This window comes from Liolophura sinensis, chromosome 11 (genome assembly GCF_032854445.1).
Source record: "Liolophura sinensis isolate JHLJ2023 chromosome 11, CUHK_Ljap_v2, whole genome shotgun sequence".
Taxonomy (NCBI): Eukaryota; Metazoa; Mollusca; class Polyplacophora; order Chitonida; family Chitonidae; genus Liolophura; species Liolophura sinensis.
The window spans coordinates 31408510-31425169 of record NC_088305.1 but is presented as its reverse complement, the minus strand read 5'-3'; the positions used below and the strand labels follow the sequence as shown (position 1 = coordinate 31425169).

At 37.8% G+C, this 16660-nt stretch overlaps 1 protein-coding gene across 3 annotated transcripts in view; it reads left to right on the top strand.

Annotated features, from left to right (window-relative positions):
• LOC135477403 (zinc finger CCCH domain-containing protein 10-like) overlaps positions 1 to 16660 on the top strand; it is a 135838-nt gene that overhangs the window by 40045 nt on the left and 79133 nt on the right. The gene's annotated exons all lie outside the window — the stretch shown is intronic.

The following is a 16660-nucleotide window of genomic DNA, read 5'->3' as shown; positions in this document are numbered from 1 at the left end:
CAAGTTTCATACATGTACCTTAATTCCCCTGCAACCTTTTCAACCATTCCTGCAACCAAGAGTTTGTAACATTGTGAGAGAACTACATTATTAGGTGTAGAGAAATAATTGTCACAGTTTTATTAAGTTTGCATATTTTGTGATGCAAATGAATCGTGTTAGCGTCATTGTCATCACGATAATAATTGTAAGCATAAATTCCACTGATTAAAAGTGCTTTAGTGGTTAAAAAGGTGGAAGATTTACAGCATAATATATATTATACTTATATTGGCAAAATCAATTGTCCAGGGTATATTTTAGGCAGTAGTTTTGGTGGTATAATATAATAGGCAATATAACATGGACTTACAATACACTTTGAGCATTTAAATAGTATATGACCTTATATACGATCAATATTGTGACTGGCAAACGTGATACGCAGGACTGTTACATCAGAGACACCAGCAGTGTACCATCTTCAGCTTGTTGTTCATTTTATTATTTCGTTTATTGTTTTATTTGATTTATTTATTTATTTGATTGGTGTTTCACACCATGCTCAAGAAAATTTCACTTACAAAGTAAACAACGTCGGCCAGGGCCAGTATGGTGGGGGGAAACTGGGCAGAGCCCGAGGGTAGCCCCAGACCATACGTATTTATAATATTGAACAGTTCAGGTAACATTGTGAGATGCTTATTTCAGTTGTTATAAATTAAACCCCTTAAGAATGTTTGTATAGGATGTGCATTTGTATAGTGGCATACTTATGAATAGATCAAGGTTACCTGTATGTAGATTGTCCTAGCAGGGCACTGATTTCATGCTACGCTGGATTTGAATGAACAGAGCTATTTAATAAATCACAAAGATTGTGGTTTGAAAATTTGTTTAAAACACACGATAAGCTACTGAATAACACATTGCCTAAAGACAGTGTCAGTTGGCTTCTGCTTTAGCTGTATGTATAGAGGAATGATGATAGCTGAGCACAGCCAGTGTCAATCACCAGAGCCATGGGTGAAATGTGCAAGTTCTTAGTCGTCAGTGAGCTGTGGCAACAAGTTTAACTTGCAAGACAAGTTTTGAGTCGTCTTTCGGAAACGTCAGTTTTTGTAATCGTGTTTTTAGAAAACTTGTTTACATTTTTTTTTTTTGTTTTGTATTTCGGTAAAGGAGGAATTTAAAACAGCGAAGGAGTGTTGCAAGCTCAGAATTTTTTGCCTGTGCTCAGTGTTAATGTTGTATAGAAAACAGTGTTATATAGTGTTAATGTTGTATAGAAAACAGTGTTATGTAGTGTTAATGTTGTATAGAGAACAGTGTTATGTAGTGTTAATGTTGTATAGAAAACAGTGTTATGTAGTGTTAATGTTGTATAGAGAACAGTGTTATGTAGTGTTAATGTTGTATAGAGAACAGTGTTATGTGGTGTTAATGTTGTGTAGAAAACAGTGTTATGTAGTGTTAATGTTGTATAGAAAACAGTGTTATGTAGTGTTAATGTTGTATAGAAAACAGTGTTATGTGGTGTTAATGTTGTATAGAAAACAGTGTTATATAGTGTTAATGTTGTATAGAAAACAGTGTTATGTAGTGTTAATGTTGTATAGAAAACAGTGTTATGTAGTGTTAATGTTGTATAGAAAACAGTGTTATGTAGTGTTAATGTTGTATAGAAAACAGTGTTATGTAGTGTTAATGTTGTATAGAAAACAGTGTTATGTGGTGTTAATGTTGTGTAGAAAACAGTGTTATGTGGTGTTAATGTTGTATAGAAAACAGTGTTATGTGGTGTTAATGTTGTATAGAAAACAGTGTTATGTAGTGTTAATGTTGTATAGAAAACAGTAATTGTTATATAGTTTACAGGTCAGTTGGTTTATTGTCTGGTGGATGACAGATTTTCTAATTTGTGTTTCCTCCTAACCCTTTTCTCATGGTTACTTTCTGTTAATGAAGTCCCTTTTTGCAGGGTTAATTATATTCTGCCTGAAGTGGTAAAGTTGTTTATGAAGGATGTATATAAGTGAATGATTTTAATTTTACACCAAATTAAACATAAAACATAGTCACATCAGCAAGTGCGCAAGTAGTACCTGAATTCCTCAACCTTTTGGAATATGAGAGAGCAAATTGGAACATGATTTTTGCAGCTTTCATCTTGATACTGGAGTCAGAACTACATGTATATTGGATGGGTTGGTCAATTTCACGTTTTCACTAAAAGTACAAATGTGTCCGTGTGCACAGTGTGATGCTTTCTGAAAATGCTTAAACAAACATATGTGATGAATTACATACTAGTCAAAAATAACAATCAGGACAAAAAAAATAAAAGCTATAGGAAACATATCAAACAGAAATTAAAATTTGAAAACCCCTTATTTATTATTTTATTTAATATTAATTATTATTTAATGTTATTTTTATGTATTGGCCAATACATAGTCCTGAAGACACCTGCTACAATTGGTTGTTACAGGTTTTATACATTGAATGTAATATTTCTGTTCTTATTGTTTTAATAACCAGCAATGAAAATGACATTTTTTAGTTAAGGTATTTATAATATAAATAATTGTTTTTTACTTCATTATATATTTGTTATTTTTAAGTATATATAATATATTATATTATATATATATATATATATTTAAGTATAAGTATATATACATACATACATATATATATATATGTATTTTTTATATGTATATACATATACATGTACACATAGATGTGTACAGTGTATGTATATAGGTGCGGAGTGTGTAAATTCTCAGTTGAGAAGTTGTATTTAGCCCTACTATGAAAAACCCTATATTCTACTTTTGGTATTCCTCTACATGCAGAATGACGTGAGAAAGCATTATTTCTCATTAGATTGAAGTGGGTATTCAGAGAGTCTGAAAGGAGCTGTTGACTTTTGTCTCATCTAACCACCAAGTGAATCCTGGGTAAATTGACACTTCTCGAGTCTGAGGCGAAGTATTTGCATTTGTCAATAAACACTGTCAATGCAGCCACAGGTAGACTGGAATCTGTTGTTGTGGTAACAAGACACTCTGTTATGTCAGAGCACTATAAGATGTAAAGGATTATTGAATACTGTGTTTGCCTTGTTCCTGGATGATAGCATTTTCATTTAGAAAAGTCTATCTCTATTTTTATGGACATGACAGAGATGGCAGAGAATGACAGAGAATGAACGTTTGTGAAACTGGATAGTTATTCAGTGCTAAACTGAAGAATTTCTCGCTTAGTTTATAAGAGCATGCATGCAGACAGGTTTTATGGTAGAGAAACCCAGACTGCTCTGAGTAAATTTTACCTTCAGCCTTGGCAAGACTTGGGTTAGGAGCATGATTCAGAATATTAGGGCACATGATATAACACAGTTACAGTTGATCTATCTTAACATTGTATCACTTGTGGCAGATGTGTAAAAGAACTTAACATAACTGTAACCTTCTGGCTTACATTGGGAAGTAGAAATACAAGAAATAACATCATTATTATATTGCCACATTTTCCAGACAGCCATACTGGCCAGAATTGTCCAGCCAGGAATGAACCGAGCCACCAGTATTATTATATACCACATTTTGCAGACAGCCATACTGGCCAGAATTGTCCAGCCAGGAATGAACCGAGCCACCAGTATTATTATATACCACATTTTGCAGACAGCCATACTGGCCAGAATTGTCCAGCCAGGAATGAACCAAGCCACCAGTATTATTATATTGCCACATTTTGCAGACAGCCATACTGGCCAGAATTGTCCAGCCAGGAATGAACCGAGCCACCAGTATTATTATATACCACATTTTGCAGACAGCCATACTGGCCAGAATTGTCCAGCCAGGAATGAACCAAGCCACCAGTATTATTATATTGCCACATTTTGCAGACAGCCATACTGGCCAGAATTGTCCAGCCAGGAATGAACCGAGCCACCAGTATTATTATATACCACATTTTGCAGACAGCCATACTGGCCAGAATTGTCCAGCCAGGAATGAACCGAGCCACCAGTATTATTATATACCACATTTTGCAGACAGCCATACTGGCCAGAATTGTCCAGCCAGGAATGAACCGAGCCACCAGTATTATTATATACCACATTTTGCAGACAGCCATACTGGCCAGAATTGTCCAGCCAGGAATGAACCAAGCCACCATTATTATTATATACCACATTTTCCAGACAGCCATACTGGCCAGAATTGTCCAGCCAGGAATGAACCGAGCCACCAGTATTATTATATACCACATTTTGCAGACAGCCATACTGGCCAGAATTGTCCAGCCAGGAATGAACCAAGCCACCATTATTATTATATACCACATTTTCCAGACAGCCATACTGGCCAGAATTGTCCAGCCAGGAATGAACCGAGCCACCAGTATTATTATATACCACATTTTGCAGACAGCCATACTGGCCAGAATTGTCCAGCCAGGAATGAACCAAGCCACCATTATTATTATATACCACATTTTGCAGACAGCCATACTGGCGAGAATTGTCCAGCCAGGAATGAACCGAGCCACCAGTATTATTATATACCACATTTTCCAGACAGCCATACTGGCCAGAATTGTCCAGCCAGGAATGAACCAAGCCACCAGTATTATTATATACCACATTTTGCAGACAGCCATACTGGCCAGAATTGTCCAGCCAGGAATGAACCGAGCCAACAGTATTATTATATACCACATTTTCCAGACAGCCATACTGGCCAGAATTGTCCAGTCAGGAATGAACCGAGCCACCAGTATTATTATATACCACATTTTGCAGACAGCCATACTGGCCAGAATTGTCCAGCCAGGAATGAACCGAGCCACCAGTATTATTATATACCACATTTTGCAGACAGCCATACTGGCCAGAATTGTCCAGCCAGGAATGAACCGAGCCACCAGTATTATTATATACCTACGCGTCTAGACCGCGTATACTAGTGTGATAAGTAGATTATCAGTACACTGTGCTGATGTGCATCGCTGTCGCTCTCTGTGATTGTGTTGCGGCTGAGAACTGGAGCCATACGACGATGCTCATCAGCACAGTGCACTGATAATCTCTGTGTTGACTCAACCTGTAAACCCAATTCAGAACCTCCAGTCTATCTTTTGATTTTTGTCTGTATGTAAAACAATGAAGTGGAAAACTGTGTGGCGGAAAGATCTTCACATGTTTACTAATAATAAAGATTTTATAAAGGAATGATTTGAGATCTAAAGGTTTCATAAATATAAACATTGATTTTGATGTCGTCATAAACCTAACTATCATAATGCTTTCTTAAAGCAATGAGTTTGACATCTGTCTGGCATAAAAATTTGCCTATGCGCTAGCTAAGAACAAAGGCTTTGCAAAGCAATGTTGTACTACCTAAGAATGAATACATTGCAAAGCAATGATTTTGAGACCTGCAACATTAAGGTTGTCACATCTGTTATTTAACAGTAAACACAAACTGTAAAGCCAAAGGTTTTGCGTTGCTATCTGAGACAACATGTGTGATATGTGTGTGTATATGCAGCTATGAGAAGAAGAGGCTAATGGCAGGCCAATTATGGGCTGATTACACAGGGTAATTTGTAAAGGGGTTAAGATTGCCGTAGTAGAACATGTGCTGGAGGCAGCCAACACAGTCAGCAGTTGACTGTTTCATTTCACTTCCTATTATAATGACAGGCCTCAGTGTAACGCGCATAATGTGTTGTTACATTGCGGAATATCTCCACATTCCAGATTGAGAATTTGTCTGAGTCTGACTCACATGATTGACAAGCCGCAGCAAGCTCTGATATGCAAATCAATCTGTGTTGAATTTGGCAGACGTATCCATGGAAACCATTCTATGCAGATGTTAATTAAATGTTCAATTCCCCTTTGATTGCTTCTGGCTGCAATAGCCTCAGGTGTTGCAAGATGTCTGAAATTAAATTAAACCCTCGTAAAATTTGGCTATTTTGGTCAGCGAGAAAATCAGCAAAGCTTGAATGAATATTCATGGGAGATAGCGAGAGATCAGAATTCCCAGGATGTTGATAGGCGGAAGGAATTCAGTGGATAGTTCAAGATTTCTGAACCATGAGCTTGGAACAAAAACAGCTCTGTTCTTGTAAAGCAGTAAGGACTGATTGAAACGCTTCATACAGATAAACTGATATTGTTTGGTGATAAACATGGAGAAATATTCGATCAAAATCAGAGAATCTTTTTGAACTGTGGACGTAGTTATATTATATATTTGCGCATAAATACAAACACGGCAGATACTAAGCATAACATTAAACCTAGTGACCAATAGAGTAAAGCAAGAGTACAGCATTTGGAAAATAAACAATGACAAGTCAAATGAGTTTGGTGATGAAAAAATGTTAAATGATAGTGTTAGTTAAGAGTAAAAAATACACAACATAAAGTGGTGTGGATAGGGAAATAATCAATGTTATTTTACCAAAACAAACAACTCCGGTTATGACCAGTTTCAGGAATACTAATCGCACTAAATGATCACAAATTTTGCCAGTGACTAACTTGCCCATTTAATTCCTGATTCTGAGAGTTTTATATTGTGAATTAAATTACATATATTTAGTCCAGAAACCATAATAATTCCTTTATTCATGTCATTATCTTAATTGCTTTTCCTAAAAGTTTGTAGTGAACATATAGGAATCCTTTTCATGTGGTGGCTATGATGGACTTATATCCGGCTCAAGTTTACAGCGCTGCTATGGATGATGTTGTGTTTGAGGATAAACATCAGCAACAGCTTGATTTTTATAATTTCTCTCGTTAATTATTTTAAGTTGTCATGTATTAACAAGCATTGACGAAGTGAAATATTCTTCAGTGCTGAGTTACAAACAGTTCCAATAATTTTGAGTACAGCGTAAAACACCCATCAAATAAATAAATAAGCTGCAATAATTAAATAATCTATCATGCCAACTAACAGATTTTCTTGCATTCAAAGCTAAATTAATGGTCACTGTCGTGCTCTTATAAAACTGTGATGACATTAAAAAGGCTGACAATGATGTGGAGAATGTCCCATTGACTTAACGACTTGCTCCACAATCTCTCTTAGCTGACATGTCTTATGAAGGGTTAGTCCTAATAGCTGGAAATGTTGTAAAAACTCAACAATGTTCCAAAATTATCTTTTCTACATTGCTAATTGGTAAGCTTTATTCAAATTGCAAGAGTTCACAATTTAACTATCCTTTGCTTTCTAAACAAACAGTTTTTGTTTTTTTATCTTGTTTTTTTTTTTTCTAGTTATATTTCCTAATGAGTCTTGTTTATAGAGCTCCATTAGAAAGTGAGAAGGGGATGACCTGTTATTCAGTAATAAAGACCACCCAGCTGTTTTTGGTTGACGGATGCAGCTTTCCAGCGCTCATAATAGCGTCTTAGCTATCAGAAATTTTCTTTTAGCTCGGTTGGTAGAGCACTGTATTTTAGATAGGAAGATCAGAGTTCCACTCTTAGTCTGGCTCAGAGGGTAAATCCTTCAACCGTTACAGATGTATGTATGTATGTATAAATCAAATTAGCACATGGTTCTGATGAGCTTCTTAATCTCTTTACAATAATTTGGTTTAAGGGGTGTCTAAAGAGTTTGCTCGCTCACAGTTGTATTTGTGTTTCAAGTTTAAGCTTTCAGTTTTTCTGATAAACCCATTCATTTGGAAATCTGTCAGCAATTTTGTCACTTTCTTTGAGCATTATGTAATCTACATTTCGGTGTTATGTGCGCCTGTTTGCACCTACTCACTAAGACAAAAACGGCAGAATGGCTAACTTCCTGTTTACATCAGAAGCACCTGTGTAGGGTAAGCATTCTTCACGCTAGGTCTGTTCCGCTTAAGTGACTCTCCGAATAAATTGTCTACTGATTAGCTCGAGCTAGCCGTTATTGAGACAATGTATCAGTCAAGCGTTATGAATTAGTCATGCGGCATTTGCGAGTCAAGACAAAAAGTGGCTTACATGCAGCTTTTAGTACGTGCACCTTTAACATAGTCACCTCTGTCTTTATATTCATGTATACATACTCTATGGCCATCACGCAGTGCGTGTAACCTCAAAATATGAGCTTCTTAACAATACGGGTATTATATATAGGAAGAGTTGGAGAAAAAAAAAACCAGTTTCTCCAGCTATTGCTGAAAACTTCTGACAGTTTATATGGATTCAGGCAGATACGGAAAAATATTAATTAATTATGGATAGAATTCAAAATTTCCTGGTCCAGGTCAAATTGTGGAGTTTGCGGGGAACAGGTTTGTGCCTATCTGATTTTATGTAGATCAGGCGAAGTGCATGCATGATACAAGGTAGCTGTACACTAGGCCTGATCTTTAGCTCTTGTTTCTGAGGCGTAGCTTCTCAGTGTCGTTACTGGAGAAAAGTCCTGAAGATTAGGTACAGCTTTTACATATGGTGGAGAAACTTCAACAGTACAGCTACTCGGCATTGGCTTGCAGAGTTAAACAGTACAGCTACTCTTTGTGGTAAGACAACTCTATGGTTAATAGACAATAATTTTACAATATAATACCTCTAAGCATACAGAAGATTTAATGTACCTGCTGTGTTTGGTCTTGATTTTCTGTATTAAACATTGGTTAAGAAGCTTCTCCTGATGTCCATTCTGCAAAGCCTGTGTCACTTTGCGACAAGCACGACTGTTATGGTAACATATTATTAAGACAGCTATGCTTGCTTTGTCAAAACACTTTGTGAAACGGGCCCCAGGTGTATACAAATCCGCATAATGCCAGCTTTATAATAATAATAATAATAATCTTAGACGTATACATATTGTCTTTATTTTATCAAGGGCCTTAAAGTCATTCCTTAAACACAGTTAGCCTTGTTCACAGCAGAAAAGAATAGGAATGTCTTCTTTAATTATTTAGATTTAAAGTACAGTTTCGTGTTGATAAACCGTTAGGGTTTTTGTTTGAATTACCCTGGGATTGTGGACGAGATGAATGATCTTAGCTTGTTTACATGTAGATGTAACAGAATAACGATTGACAAACAGACACATATAGCAATAAGAACCTGTATAGACATGAACATAAATAAAGGAAAAATGAGAATAAGTGATGGAGAACGAGAGTAGCAGGAAGTCTTATTGGGCGTACAGGCACAGGCCTACAAGTATGGGCACAGGCCTACAAGTACGGGCACAGGCCTGTAAGTACGTGCACAGGCCTACAAGTATGGGCACAGGCCTACAAGTACATGCACAGGCCTATAAGTACGTGCACAGGCCTACAAGTATGGGCACAGGCCTACAAGTATGGACACAGGCCTATAAGTACGTGCACAGGCCTACAAGTATGGGCACAGGCCTACAAGTATGGGCACAGGCCTACAAGTACATGCACAGGCCTACAAGTATGGGCACAGGCCTACAAGTACGTGCACAGGCCTACAAGTATGGGCACAGGCCTACAAGTACATGCACAGGCCTACAAGTATGGGCACAGGCCTACAAGTATGTGCACAGACCTACAAGTACGTGCACAGGCCTACAAGTACGGGCACAGGCCTACAAGTACCGGTATACTAAGTGGTAGCAGGTTTACTGACCCTAAGTGTACTGCAGGTAGATGCTGTTTTCTCAGTTCAAATAGGTTTTTCAGTACTTTCTGTGCATGTATGCAAGCATGTACATTAGTTATAAAAATAATTTTGTTCCTACAATCCTGGCAGTTGTCTTACAAGGTTTTTATCAATCCTAAAACCCTCTCTCTTTGTCTCCCATTGTTAGGGGAAATTTGATTGATATCACCTGTTTTTGTTGTTTTTTTTTAAATTTGTCACACCTGTTGAGGCTAAAATGGCAATTCTGACGTGATGACAGGTATACCCCTTGTTTGCCTCTAAAAATGCACTTTTGGGGGTGAAATTTGGGGGCATTTAGAGTGTGTAGGGTTATATCCACACCTGTACAGCTTTAGCCTCTGTCTAACTGTAATACATTGTTCTGAACAGCTTTCATGTGCTAAATTTCATATTAGGGTTCACACAAAGAAATCTATACAGAGATGTGAACTTTGTACTTTTGCGCTTTTGTGTGATAACTTCACAAAAACTTGATTAGATGAGTTTAATGTAAAGGTTCTGTTTCGAAATGGTTTGTGCTGTATCCTGTGCTGTGAATGAAAATATCCTGTGCGTGAATCATTGTTATTCTTAAAATCTGGAAGACTGTAATTATGTAAATGAGCTGATTGGTGTTGTAAAATGTTGAAATTATATATGTGGAAAAGTATGTTCAGAGAGATACATTTGTTAGAAAACCAGCTTCCACATGTGTATTTATGGCTATAAGTATACTTGGGAGGCTTTCTTGACTTCTGCAGTTGTATGTTCTACTGAACTTTTCCAAGTTTGCGCTTTGACCATTGATGTGTGGACAGTCCTGTTGTTCTAACCTGTTTATAAGCTAGACTATATGCAGCTGGAAGCAGTCCCTTGTAATCTGATTACAGACATACCTGCAATATGTCAATGTTGTGTGTAATGACTTCAGCAATGATCCATGTTTGACTTTCTGGGCTCTAGCTTAGCAAAAGGTGTGCAAAGTCTGGGAGCCGAAGTTGTGAAGGGAATATACAGGTCAGTAGAGGGTTTAAGGAGAATTGGGAGGCCATTCGGTGTTGCATTAATGAGCTGTGATAGTTTTCGACACCTGGCAGATGGATGGTTGTCTGGCTTAGCTTTGACTCACCTGTAGGCTCTGTGTTTTACCTTAGAGGTGACCATGCGCTCAGTTTTCAGACCCCAGGCATGTCAGTCCAGGGCATGGTGCATGAATCCTTTCTGTCAGTTTAGGGGCAAATGGAGCTATTTGAAGGTATTCACTAAGGACCAGGTAGGCATAAATCTTCATTTTGCGGATGCCAGGGTCATTACTGGGCCACCATGTGGTGTTAACCTGGGGCAGGTGGCCAGAGCGGCCGTCCATGTGGCATGTCTGCTCGGGAAGTAGACTGATAGACCAGTGAGATGGAGATGCATGTAGTATGCAGTGGGCTAGCTGCCGCAGAACACCTGCACAGCGTATGGTGTTGCAGGTAGAATGTACTAAAAGTGCTCAGTGCCAATTCATTTTGTTATTTTTTACTTTCTCTTTTGTTAATGGTAAAAATCCTGGTAGTGGAATGTGTTTCTATGTTGCTCAGGCTGTACATTAATTGACATGTAATTGTATCGGTTAATTGCCAAAGGCTAGTGGTTTTCTCCTGTCTCTCTGATGGAATCAGCAAATATCAGCGTTTCCTCCGTTTAGGTCCATGTTATTTATTGCCTGCTGCTCCTTGCCAGGAAGCCAGATGCTTAAATCCTTGAACACAGTGAGGACTTGTGTAGTATTGTTAGACCTGTATCAGTAGGTGTTGTGTAGTATTGTTAGACCTGTATCAGTAGGTGTTGTGTAGTATTGTTAGACCTGTATCAGTAGGTGTTGTGTAGTATTGTTAGACCTGTATCAGTAGGTGTTGTGTAGTATTGTTAGACCTGTATCAGTAGGTGTTGTGTAGTATTGTTAGACCTGTATCAGTAGGTGTTCCACAGAATGGTCAGGAGCACCACGAAGTAGCCGTAGATCAGATCTTGTTAACTCGCTGTGTGAAACGTTTTTGGACAGGTAGAGTAGACAGTTGTGTTGCCTGGAAGGCTAATAGTCTTACCTGTCCCACAGCATCAGCACAGGTGTGAACATTGGAGGTGTTAATGGGTAGGTGTTACACCCACTTAGGAATAGTTGTGTTGACAGACACTTCAGTGGCTTTTGCTAATGTCTCCATTAACACTCTGTCTCCAAGGCTTGACATCTGAAGGCTCAGTGGCTGTACTTTTTAGCTGAAGTATGTAAGTTCTAGAAGTTTGCTCGCATTCACAACACTCTTCTGAAAATCTTCAGATCTACTCCAAGCAAATCAGCTGCATGGAAGTTGAATGTTTTCAGTTTGTCTTCTGTTTTTGTTTTTTGTGGATAGCCAGAAAGAAGTGAACACATACATGCACTTAAAGATCAGATGTGTTTAAGTTTGTACACAGATTGTATGGTGCAGAAAGTTTCTTTGCATTATTTAGACAAACTTGCCCTCAAAATGTTACTTCACATAAAAAAACAATAGGAATATTAAGAACTTTTTTCACAAGCAGTCTTCTTATCAGCTTTTCACAGATATAGGGAGAAATCTATGTTCTTCATGTTGAGCTACTACCATAGTGATGAAAATTAAGTAAACAAAACATGAAAATTTCTCTTTTACTGCATTTTGCATCTGCATGTACTCTCTAGTCTAGGTTGAACAACAGACAGCTACATGTAAAGGTAGGCCTACTTTCTACTTTATTCATCAAGCTTCCGTTGATCATTGGAAAACTTTCTTGGACACATTTATGGTGCTAAAAGCTATGTGAGGGTGAAGAAAAGCCTGTGGAGATTGGTTCAAATGTGAACACTGCTCGGGCTAATTTAACATGGCAGATGGTTTGACCCGCTCAGACTGCTACGGAAACCTGCTTTCATCACATTGAAACGAATTTTAGGAAAAGACCGATCACACTCTTTCAGGACCAAAAGAAACTACCTGAAATTAATCTTTTAAGAATTTAGGCCTGACAAGTGTGAGAAATCGCTTCCAGCCGGATGCATGCGGCTGAAGGTATGAAGCATTTACACTAATTTGTGCCCCATGCCTTGAGTTGTCAACATCAGGAGATTTCTATCGAGGGGCATAACACCATGGTCTAAACAACTTTTGGATCTGTCTGATGGACTTTTCAGTATGGTGATTTTCTGTGTCGTGCGCTTCATGAAAGTTCAGTTGTTATTTTCAAATTCTTCATGTTGAATATCGAATGAAGCCATAATTATATATCCGCTTATTAAAGGTCTTGGCGATACAGTAGAGTTCTGATGTCCGCTCATCCTCATATAGGCAAAAAACATTATAAATATCTTTATTATTTTAGAGTTTACAGCCATATTTTTGTATTTATTTCATTTTCACCATTGTCCGATTGATCTGTAAAATAATGTTTTCTTGTTGTACATGCACTTGTTAGAGATGCTCTGTCTTTCTGTCTAACCCAGGGGTCCTTGAATTAGCTAGTAGTTTAAATTCGTCTTCCAAGAATTAAAAGTCATATCTTACTAAAGATTACCACTTGCATTTGGAGTGTGAAGTCCCAGGCTTATACTTACGCACTTGTATCTAGAAATCGTTGAATGTATCATTTCAGCTTTGGATGATGTGAGTAAATCAAGCTCTAGTGGAGAGGTGCTGGAACCCCAGAGGGCAACCATTTATCATGACAGTGTCTTGTGTATTAAGCATAAGGGGGGCATTGACCTGGATCAGTCTGAGGCTTGCTTCTGTCAACATGTTCCCCACTAAGTGGGCTTTGATTTCACTCTTTCCAAGACTGTCCACGCATATGTCATACTCCACTATCAGTGTCACTTCTGGATTTTTCTCCATCAATAGGCAACCCTGCCGTGTTACAAGTGGCAAAAAATGAAGATAAATGCATCAGGTTTTGAATCAGTACAATTTTGGCAATGGTGGAATATATCGTCACTTTGGTCTCTGCCAGAAGGTTTGATCCAGAGCAAGCTGGTAATAGGATAGCTTTATAAACAAGTCAGCATTTGTGCCGAGTGGGATGAAGGGTAGAGAGTGGTTGTCCAGGAACTGCATGAGATGATATTATCACATGCTGGAAATTTCCTCAAAGTTTCTTTCTAATATACATTTATGTAGATACAGCTGAGTTTCTAAATCTGTCTTTATTATGCTCTTCTGAAGCACCCAAAAGAGAGTTTAGAAACGTTCGTCGCTTAATATCTAGTTTCAGGAACTGGTGGCAAAAGCTTTTTGCACTTTCCTTTGATGGACTTTCGTGCTGTTGCGTTAACAACAGTTCTGGTTTTGTGTTGGTTGATTTTTTTTCAGTTTTCTGCTGGTGATGTATGGTTGTATGTAAATGCGGATAAAGTCAGTGTTCAGGAGATGAATGTGATTTCGTGAAACTCGACCAGGATTTTCTCAGCTCTCTGGAGTTGAGCTTCTCTACATGTGTAAATCGTCTGGCTTTTTTTTTTCTCCTCTTAACACATACTTTAAGATGATGAATATTTGCCGTTTGGCTCGCAGAGAGAGTGAGAGATTACTGCTGTTAGGGTGTAAGTGAAACGACCGAAGAAGAAGGGGGGGAGGGGGGGCTGGAGACTTGCTGACGTAAGACTGCTTCTAGTGGGGGTAAAGGTATCCTTGTGTCACACCCCATTGGGGCTGTTGTATTAATCATGTAGCTCAGATTCTCCCAGACTGCATCAAGTACTCCTGTTGGAGAGTTCTTGCATATTGTGCTTAATTTCACAGAGAACGTACACCGCTGTACTTCTGTAATTAAGATGTTTTATTTACTGATTTTTGGATTTGATGGTTTTAAGGAATTTTGTTTTAGGATTCAACGTGCTGCTTAATTAGTTATTTTCTGTTGTTTTTTTAACACATTACATAGGAAAGGGTTCTTTTTATTTTGTTTTCAGTTTGAGTTAGCTCTCAATAAGTTACTTTCTGTTGTTTTTCTTTAATGCCGTATTTTGGGGCCTCTGTGGCTCATTTGGTTAGCACGCTAGTGCAGCGTGATGAGCCTGGAGCCTCTCACCAATACAGTCGCTGTGAGTTCAAGTCCAGCTCATGCTGGCTTCCTCTCCGGCCATACGGGGGAAGGTCTGCCAGCAGCCTGTGGATGGTCGTGGCTTCCCCCCAGACTGTGCCCAGTTTCCTCCCACCATAATGCTGGCCGCCGTCATAGAGGTAAAATATTCTTGAGTACGACGTAAAACACCACGCAAAGAAATAAATAAATTTACCGCATTTACAGTTATGTAGGACTTTTGAACGGTGTTTCTTTTTATGGTGTTTTCAGTGTGAAGTAGATCTGGATTTTGTGGGGGCTTTCAGTCTGAGTTAGCTGTGAATTAATTATTTTCTGATGTTTAGATACTTGTAGTTTATTTTCTAGGTGGATTTTACCTGTGCTTATTTAAGTAATCACCTTCTGTTGTTTGATAATCTTGAGTATAGCGTAAATCACCAATCAAATAAATAAATCTGTTGTTTGAAGTTATTCCTGAATTAGGTACCTAAATTGTTGTGTTCATTTTGAGTTGCCCTGAAGATGTGGAGTTTTCTTGAAACCAGGTTATAGTCAGACTTGAAGCTTTCCAGATGACCTCATGAGCGAGTGATACTGACATTGGCGTAACATACTGTAATGGAACAATTTAAACACCTTTACATTAATGAAGCAGTACCCAGATGTTCCTCATTAAAGAAACATGTGCACATATATATGGATATATCATTTATCTGGAAAAAAAGAAAAATATCATCATACCATAAGTCAGACATTGTCATTCAATCCGTGTTATCCACCGCACAACCAAATAGTTCACGTGTGTACATGTGCGAGTTTATGGGAGACAAAAAGTGGTGGATTTGCCAGTTTAAGTGCTACGCATTAAAGCCGTGATAAAACATTGATAAATGTTAAGATGTAGTGTTAGAAATTTAATTTCAGAAGGCTCAGATCGTTGTGGTAAATTGATTTATCCCTGATTTTTCTGGGTACATTTGGTGTGGGAATGCTGCTACTAGAGCCTATGGGTATTGGGCATGAAAACACTTGGTATTGTAAAGCTTGGTACACGTAAGATGAAAAAAAAACATAACAAAGCAAAATTATAGCAATAATAGTATATTTATCGAAGGTAATTTAGCCAGTTTACATGCACTACAGTATTATATCAGATTATCCATAGGCTGATGTAGCAAATAGCTACACAACACCCCCCCAAAAAACAATGGAAAGTTTAACATGGAAGTTTTATGTTATATCTAGGCATCAGCGCAGTGTTCAGTTTACTAAAAAACATAGTGTATCTTGGCAGGGAGGTATAATTTGTAACGGATCTTATTGACATCTCCAGCACCTCAAGGCCGGCAACTCAGGAGGCCATTTTACAAAATCGTCCCTAATTGTCATAAAACTTGTCCAATAACTTCGTAGTAATGATGTGAGATAAATCTGACCAACACGCATTGTTCACATTGGCGGTTGCCATGGTAACCAAGACTAACTTAAATTTTCACGGATTTTGTATTTTAATAAATGTACACAAGACGGTGCATATTAGCCTATCAGAAATATATCCAATAGGAAGATAACTTCTTTGGTTTGAAGTGTCAGTAGAAAATTTAATCCTGTTTGCATTTTTTTAAAATTGAATTAATGTACAAATTTTAGAAAATTTTTTAAAAGAGTGGTTTTAAAATTTCTTTGGCTAATATCTTCTTGAATATTCTCATTATCGACTGATCATTTCATAATGTTTAAACGCTTCTCGAATGGTATGGAAATGCTGAAGGCTTAATTATTTTAGATTCTGCTCATCAAAATTGAAAGGAAGTGGATGCATATTTCCGTTTGTTGTTGCGTTTGTTTGAGTTACTCCCCTTGAATGATTAACACTTTGTCATATGACTACAGCTAAGATACGTATGTGAGCACTGCCTACTTCTGTGTTCGATGTGTAAA